Source organism: Oncorhynchus keta, unplaced genomic scaffold, assembly GCF_023373465.1.
Source record: "Oncorhynchus keta strain PuntledgeMale-10-30-2019 unplaced genomic scaffold, Oket_V2 Un_contig_22569_pilon_pilon, whole genome shotgun sequence".
In the NCBI taxonomy this organism is placed as follows: domain Eukaryota; kingdom Metazoa; phylum Chordata; class Actinopteri; order Salmoniformes; family Salmonidae; genus Oncorhynchus; species Oncorhynchus keta.
In genome coordinates, this window is record NW_026282963.1 from 10,001 (window position 1) to 17,500 (window position 7,500).

General features: G+C 40.1%; 10 non-coding genes across 10 annotated transcripts; all 10 read left to right on the top strand.

The window, feature by feature from the left end:
• Positions 1-664: 664 nt before the first annotated feature.
• On the top strand, positions 665-736 carry trnae-uuc (transfer RNA glutamic acid (anticodon UUC)). Its single transcript has one exon. It is a non-coding gene; the product is annotated as a tRNA-Glu (tRNA).
• Positions 737-1,037: 301 nt separating this feature from the next.
• trnar-acg (transfer RNA arginine (anticodon ACG)) lies at positions 1,038-1,110 on the top strand. Its single transcript has one exon. It is a non-coding gene; the product is annotated as a tRNA-Arg (tRNA).
• Positions 1,111-1,321: 211 nt separating this feature from the next.
• Positions 1,322-1,393, top strand: trnae-uuc (transfer RNA glutamic acid (anticodon UUC)). Its single transcript has one exon. It is a non-coding gene; the product is annotated as a tRNA-Glu (tRNA).
• A 1,624-nt stretch (positions 1,394-3,017) lies between these two features.
• Positions 3,018-3,089, top strand: trnae-uuc (transfer RNA glutamic acid (anticodon UUC)). The gene has a single exon. It is a non-coding gene; the product is annotated as a tRNA-Glu (tRNA).
• Positions 3,090-3,392: 303 nt separating this feature from the next.
• trnar-acg (transfer RNA arginine (anticodon ACG)) lies at positions 3,393-3,465 on the top strand. The gene has a single exon. It is a non-coding gene; the product is annotated as a tRNA-Arg (tRNA).
• A 211-nt stretch (positions 3,466-3,676) lies between these two features.
• Positions 3,677-3,748, top strand: trnae-uuc (transfer RNA glutamic acid (anticodon UUC)). Its single transcript has one exon. It is a non-coding gene; the product is annotated as a tRNA-Glu (tRNA).
• A 301-nt stretch (positions 3,749-4,049) lies between these two features.
• On the top strand, positions 4,050-4,122 carry trnar-acg (transfer RNA arginine (anticodon ACG)). Its single transcript has one exon. It is a non-coding gene; the product is annotated as a tRNA-Arg (tRNA).
• A 1,242-nt stretch (positions 4,123-5,364) lies between these two features.
• On the top strand, positions 5,365-5,436 carry trnae-uuc (transfer RNA glutamic acid (anticodon UUC)). The gene has a single exon. It is a non-coding gene; the product is annotated as a tRNA-Glu (tRNA).
• Positions 5,437-5,737: 301 nt separating this feature from the next.
• Positions 5,738-5,810, top strand: trnar-acg (transfer RNA arginine (anticodon ACG)). Its single transcript has one exon. It is a non-coding gene; the product is annotated as a tRNA-Arg (tRNA).
• Positions 5,811-6,021: 211 nt separating this feature from the next.
• trnae-uuc (transfer RNA glutamic acid (anticodon UUC)) lies at positions 6,022-6,093 on the top strand. The gene has a single exon. It is a non-coding gene; the product is annotated as a tRNA-Glu (tRNA).
• The last annotated feature ends 1,407 nt before the right edge of the window (positions 6,094-7,500 follow it).

The window sequence follows — 7,500 nt, forward strand, 5'->3', positions numbered from 1 at the left end:
CAGTATTTTTCCATCCGAATCAGAGAAGAATGCACGCTTCCAGGGAAGGCATTTCAATGAAGAGATATATGACAAAACACCTTGAGGATTGATTCAAACAACGTTTTCCATGTTTCAGTCGATATTATGGAGTTAATTCGGAAAAAAGTTTGACGTTTAGGTGACTGAATTTTCGGTTAGTTTCGGTAGCCAAATGCATAGTAACAAAACGGAACGTTGTGTCCTACACAAGCATCTTTCAGGAAAAACTGGACATCTGCTATGTAACTGAGAGTCTCCTCATTGAAACATCTGAAGTTCTTCAAAGGTAAATTATTTTATTTGATCCCTTTGCTGGTTTTTGTGAATGTTGCGTGCTAAATGCTAACGCTAAATGCTAAGCTAGCTATCACCACTCTTACACAAATTATTGATTTTCTCTGGTTCTAAAGCATATTTTGAAAATCTGAGACGACAGGATTGTTAAGAAAAGGATAAGCTTGAGGGCAGGCATATTTATTTCATTCATTTGCAATTTTCAGAAATCGCTAATGTTGCGTTATGGTAATGAGCTTGAGGCTGTAGTCACGATCCCGCATGCGGGATGGGGCGGCCTAAGAGACCCAACAGGCATAATGTCAATATTTAAAGATTTGTCTGTGATGTGTATTTTAAGCATGTGTCTTCCCATATGGTCTAGCGGTTAGGATTCCTGGTTTTCACCCAGGTGGCCCGGTTTCAACTCCCGGTATGGGAAAGAATATCTTGTCGTTAGGTATGCACTTGTGTAACAACAGATGCAGCATTTTTGCACAACACAACAATATTCCCTCATCAACAGGAAATGTGACATGTTATGTAGATTCAAATTATTACAAGGCTTTTTAAACGTTGAATACACTTCATGGCTGCATTTCTTGCTCTGCAGTCAAATTCATGCAACAACAGGAGGATCAAATTAAGATATGCATCTGAAACAGAAACCAAGGAACCTTGTTTTTGACAGACGCTATGACTGTGTACACGGTCTAGCTTGACCTGACTTCAGTTTAGACGTGGGGCCAGTGGCGCAATGGATAACGTGTCTGACTACGGATCAGAAGATTCTAGGTTCGACTCCTGGCTGGCTCAATACTTTATTTAATTGACTGAAATCAAGCTGGGAATGATACTGTATACCTTTCAGTGCTTCTGGCTGTTCTCACTTCAAACACATTTTAGACGGATTTCATCTGGACATTCCCCAACATCTCTGAGAAAAAAAGATGGAGCTTTTAAACCCAACAGGCATAATGTCAACATTTAAAGATTTGTCTGTGATGTGTATTTTAAGTATGTGTCTTCCCATATGGTCTAGCGGTTAGGATTCCTGGTTTTCACCCAGGTGGCCCGGGTTCAACTCCCGGTATGGGAAAGAATATCTTGTCGTTAGGTATGCACTTGTGTAACAACAGATGCAGCATTTTTGCACAACACAACAATATTCCCTCATCAACAGGAAATGTGACATGTTATGTAGATTCAAATTATTACAAGGCTTTTTAAACGTTGAATACACTTCATGGCTGCATTTCTTGCTCTGCAGTAAAATTCATGCAACAACAGGAGGATCAAATTAAGATATGCATCTGAAACAGAAACCAAGGAACCTTGTTTTTGACAGACGCTATGACTGTGTACACTGGTCTAGCTGTGACCTGACTTCAGTTTAGACGTGGGTCCAGTGGCGCAATGGATAACGTGTCTGACTACGGATCAAAAGATTCTAGGTTCGACTCCTGGCTGGCTCAATACTTTATTTAATTGACTGAAATCAAACTGGGAATGATACTGTATACCTTTCAGTGCTTCTGGCTGTTCTCACTTCAAACACATTTTAGACGGATTTCATCTGGACATTCCCCAACATGTCTGAGAAAAAAATATGGAGCTTTTAACCTGTTAGTCCTATAGGGGCAGTATTTCATTTTTGGATAAAAAGACGTGCCCGTTTTAAGCGCAATATTTTGTCACGAAAAGATGCTGCTCGACTATGCTTGGAATTGATAGTTTTGGAAAGAAGACACTCTGACGTTTCCAGAACTGCAAAGATGTTCACTGTGAGTGCCATAGAACAAAATCTACAGGCAAAACCAAGATGTTTGAGTGACCAGGAAATCAACAGGATTTCTGGAGGCACGTTTTCCATGATCTCCTTATATGGCTGTGAATGCGACAGGAATGAACGGACACTTCCTATCAATTTCCCCCAGGTGTCTGCAGCATTGTGACGTATTTGTAGGCATATCATTGGAAGATTGACCATAAGAGCCTACAATTACCAAGTGTCCCGCACGGTGTCTGCGTGGAAATTGGTGCGCAAAAGTCAGGTACCAGTATTTTTCCATCCGAATCAGAGAAGAATGCACGCTTCCAGGGAAGGCATTTCAATGAAGAGATATATGACAAAACACCTTGAGGATTGATTCAAACAACGTTTTCCATGTTTCAGTCGATATTATGGAGTTAATTCGGAAAAAAGTTTGACGTTTAGGTGACTGAATTTTCGGTTAGTTTCGGTAGCCAAATGCATAGTAACAAAACGGAACGTTGTGTCCTACACAAGCATCTTTCAGGAAAAACTGGACATCTGCTATGTAACTGAGAGTCTCCTCATTGAAACATCTGAAGTTCTTCAAAGGTAAATTATTTTATTTGATCCCTTTGCTGGTTTTTGTGAATGTTGCGTGCTAAATGCTAACGCTAAATGCTAAGCTAGCTATCACCACTCTTACACAAATTATTGATTTTCTCTGGTTCTAAAGCATATTTTGAAAATCTGAGACGACAGGATTGTTAAGAAAAGGATAAGCTTGAGGGCAGGCATATTTATTTCATTTCATTTGCAATTTTCAGAAATCGCTAATGTTGCGTTATGGTAATGAGCTTGAGGCTGTAGTCACGATCCCGCATGCGGGATGGGGCGGCCTAAGAGACCCAACAGGCATAATGTCAATATTTAAAGATTTGTCTGTGATGTGTATTTTAAGTATGTGTCTTCCCATATGGTCTAGCGGTTAGGATTCCTGGTTTTCACCCAGGTGGCCCGGGTTCAACTCCCGGTATGGGAAAGAATATCTTGTCGTTAGGTATGCACTTGTGTAACAACAGATGCAGCATTTTTGCACAACACAACAATATTCCCTCATCAACAGGAAATGTGACATGTTATGTAGATTCAAATTATTACAAGGCTTTTTAAACGTTGAATACACTTCATGGCTGCATTTCTTGCTCTGCAGTAAAATTCATGCAAAAACAGGAGGATCAAATTAAGATATGCATCTGAAACAGAAACCAAGGAACCTTGTTGTTGACAGACGCTATGACTGTGTACACTGGTCTAGCTTTGACCTGACTTCAGCTTAGACGTGGGGCCAGTGGCGCAATGGATAACGTGTCTGACTACGGATCAGAAGATTCTAGGTTCGACTCCTGGCTGGCTCAATACTTTATTTAATTGACTGAAATCAAGCTGGGAATGATACTGTATACCTTTCAGTGCTTCTGGCTGTTCTCACTTCAAACACATTTTAGACGGATTTCATCTGGACATTCCCCAACATCTCTGAGAAAAAAAGATGGAGCTTTTAAACCCAACAGGCATAATGTCAACATTTAAAGATTTGTCTGTGATGTGTATTTTAAGTATGTGTCTTCCCATATGGTCTAGCGGTTAGGATTCCTGGTTTTCACCCAGGTGGCCCGGGTTCAACTCCCGGTATGGGAAAGAATATCTTGTCGTTAGGTATGCACTTGTGTAACAACAGATGCAGCAGTTTTGCACAACACAACAATATTCCCTCATCAACAGGAAATGTGACATGTTATGTAGATTCAAATTATACAAAGCTTTTTAAACGTTGAATACACTTCATGGCTGCATTTCTTGCTCTGCAGTAAAATTCATGCAACAACAGGAGGATCAAATTAAGATATGCATCTGAAACAGAAACCAAGGAACCTTGTTTTTGACAGACGCTATGACTGTGTACACTGGTCTAGCTGTGACCTGACTTCAGTTTAGACGTGGGCCAGTGGCGCAATGGATAACGTGTCTGACTACGGATCAGAAGATTCTAGGTTCGACTCCTGGCTGGCTCAATACTTTATTTAATTGACTGAAATCAAGCTGGGAATGATACTGTATACCTTTCAGTGCTTCTGGCTGTTCTCACTTCAAACACATTTTAGACGGATTTCATCTGGACATTCCCCAACATGTCTGAGAAAAAAATATGGAGCTTTTAACCTGTTAGTCCTATAGGGGCAGTATTTCATTTTTGGATAAAAAGACGTGTCCGTTTTAAGCGCAATATTTTGTCACGAAAAGATGCTCGACTATGCTTGGAATTGATAGTTTTGGAAAGAAGACACTCTGACGTTTCCAGAACTGCAAAGATGTTCACTGTGAGTGCCATAGAACAAAATCTACAGGCAAAACCAAGATGTTTGAGTGACCAGGAAATCAACAGGATTTCTGGAGGCACGTTTTCCATGATCTCCTTATATGGCTGTGAATGCGACAGGAATGAACGGACACTTCCTATCGTTTCCCCAGGTGTCTGCAGCATTGTGACGTATTTGTAGGCATATCATTGGAAGATTGACCATAAGAGCCTACAATTACCAAGTGTCCCGCACGGTGTCTGCGTGGAAATTGGTGCGCAAAAGTCAGGTACCAGTATTTTTCCATCCGAATCAGAGAAGAATGCACGCTTCCAGGGAAGGCATTTCAATGAAGAGATATATGACAAAACACCTTGAGGATTGATTCAAACAACGTTTTCCATGTTTCAGTCGATATTATGGAGTTAATTTGAAAAAAGTTTGACGTTTAGGTGACTGAATTTTCGGTTAGTTTCGGTAGCCAAATGCATAGTAACAAAACGGAACGTTGTGTCCTACACAAGCATCTTTCAGGAAAAACTGGACATCTGCTATGTAACTGAGAGTCTCCTCATTGAAACATCTGAAGTTCTTCAAAGGTAAATTATTTTATTTGATCCCTTTGCTGGTTTTTGTGAATGTTGCGTGCTAAATGCTAACGCTAAATGCTAAGCTAGCTATCACCACTCTTACACAAATTATTGATTTTCTCTGGTTCTAAAGCATATTTTGAAAATCTGAGACGACAGGATTGTTAAGAAAAGGATAAGCTTGAGGGCAGGCATATTTATTTCATTTCATTTGCAATTTTCAGAAATCGCTAATGTTGCGTTATGGTAATGAGCTTGAGGCTGTAGTCACGATCCCGCATGCGGGATGGGGCGGCCTAAGAGACCCAACAGGCATAATGTCAATATTTAAAGATTTGTCTGTGATGTGTATTTTAAGTATGTGTCTTCCCATATGGTCTAGCGGTTAGGATTCCTGGTTTTCACCCAGGTGGCCCGGGTTCAACTCCCGGTATGGGAAAGAATATCTTGTCGTTAGGTATGCACTTGTGTAACAACAGATGCAGCAGTTTTGCACAACACAACAATATTCCCTCATCAACAGGAAATGTGACATGTTATGTAGATTCAAATTATACAAGGCTTTTTAAACGTTGAATACACTTCATGGCTGCATTTCTTGCTCTGCAGTAAAATTCATGCAAAAACAGGAGGATCAAATTAAGATATGCATCTGAAACAGAAACCAAGGAACCTTGTTTTGACAGACGCTATGACTGTGTACACTGGTCTAGCTTTGACCTGACTTCAGCTTAGACGTGGGGCCAGTGGCGCAATGGATAACGTGTCTGACTACGGATCAGAAGATTCTAGGTTCGACTCCTGGCTGGCTCAATACTTTATTTAATTGACTGAAATCAAGCTGGGAATGATACTGTATACCTTTCAGTGCTTCTGGCTGTTCTCACTTCAAACACATTTTAGACGGATTTCATCTGGACATTCCCCAACATCTCTGAGAAAAAAAGATGGAGCTTTTAAACCCAACAGGCATAATGTCAACATTTAAAGATTTGTCTGTGATGTGTATTTTAAGTATGTGTCTTCCCATATGGTCTAGCGGTTAGGATTCCTGGTTTTCACCCAGGTGGCCCGGGTTCAACTCCCGGTATGGGAAAGAATATCTTGTCGTTAGGTATGCACTTGTGTAACAACAGATGCAGCATTTTTGCACAACACAACAATATTCCCTCATCAACAGGAAATGTGACATGTTATGTAGATTCAAAATTATACAAGGCTTTTTAAACGTTGAATACACTTCATGGCTGCATTTCTTGCTCTGCAGTAAAATTCATGCAACAACAGGAGGATCAAATTAAGATATGCATCTGAAACAGAAACCAAGGAACCTTGTTTTTGACAGACGCTATGACTGTGTACACTGGTCTAGCTGTGACCTGACTTCAGTTTAGACGTGGGTCCAGTGGCGCAATGGATAACGTGTCTGACTACGGATCAAAAGATTCTAGGTTCGACTCCTGGCTGGCTCAATACTTTATTTAATTGACTGAAATCAAGCTGGGAATGATACTGTATACCTTTCAGTGCTTCTGGCTGTTCTCACTTCAAACACATTTTAGACGGATTTCATCTGGACATTCCCCAACATCTCTGAGAAAAAAAGATGGAGCTTTTAAAGTCCTATAGGGGCAGTATTTCATTTTTGGCATAATGTTTTCAATATTTTTAAAGATTTGTCTGCTTGATTGATAGTTTTGGAAAGAAGACATGTGTCTTCCCAGAACTGTCAAAGATGTTCACTGGAGTGCCTGAACAAAATTTCAGGCAAAACCAAGATGTTGGAGTGTTCAGGAAATCAACAGGATTTCTGGGAAAGAATATCTTATATGGCTGTGAATGCGACAGGAATGAACGGACACTTCCTATGTAACCCCAGGTGTCTGCAGCATTGTGACGTATTTGCACAACACAAGGCATATCATTGGAAGATTGACCATAAGAGATTCAAATTACAAGGCCAAGTGTCCCGCACGGTGTCTGCGTGGAAATTGGTGCGCAAAAGTCAGGTACCAGTATTTTTCCATCTTGAATCAGTAAAATTCATGCAACAACAGGAGGATCAAATTAAGAGATATCTGACAAAAAACCAAGGAATTCAAACAACGTTTTTGTTTCAGACGATATTATGAGTTACACTGGTCTAGCTAGGTGACCTGATTTTCAGGTTAGTTTGGGTAGCCAAATGCATAGTAACAAAATGGATAACGTTGTGTCCTACACAAGCATCTTTCAGGAAAAAGACATCTGCTATGTAACTGAGAGTCTCCTCATTGAAACATCTGGCTTCAAGGTACTTTATTTATTTGACTGGTTTTTGAAATGCTGGGCTAAATGCTAATAAATGCTAAGCTAGCTATCACCAGTCTTACACAAATTATTGATTTTCTCTGGTTCTAAAGCATATTTTGAAAATCTGAGACGACAGGATTTAAGAAAAGGATAAGCTTGAGGGCAGGCATATTTATTTCATTTCATTTGCAATTTTCAGAAATCGCTAATG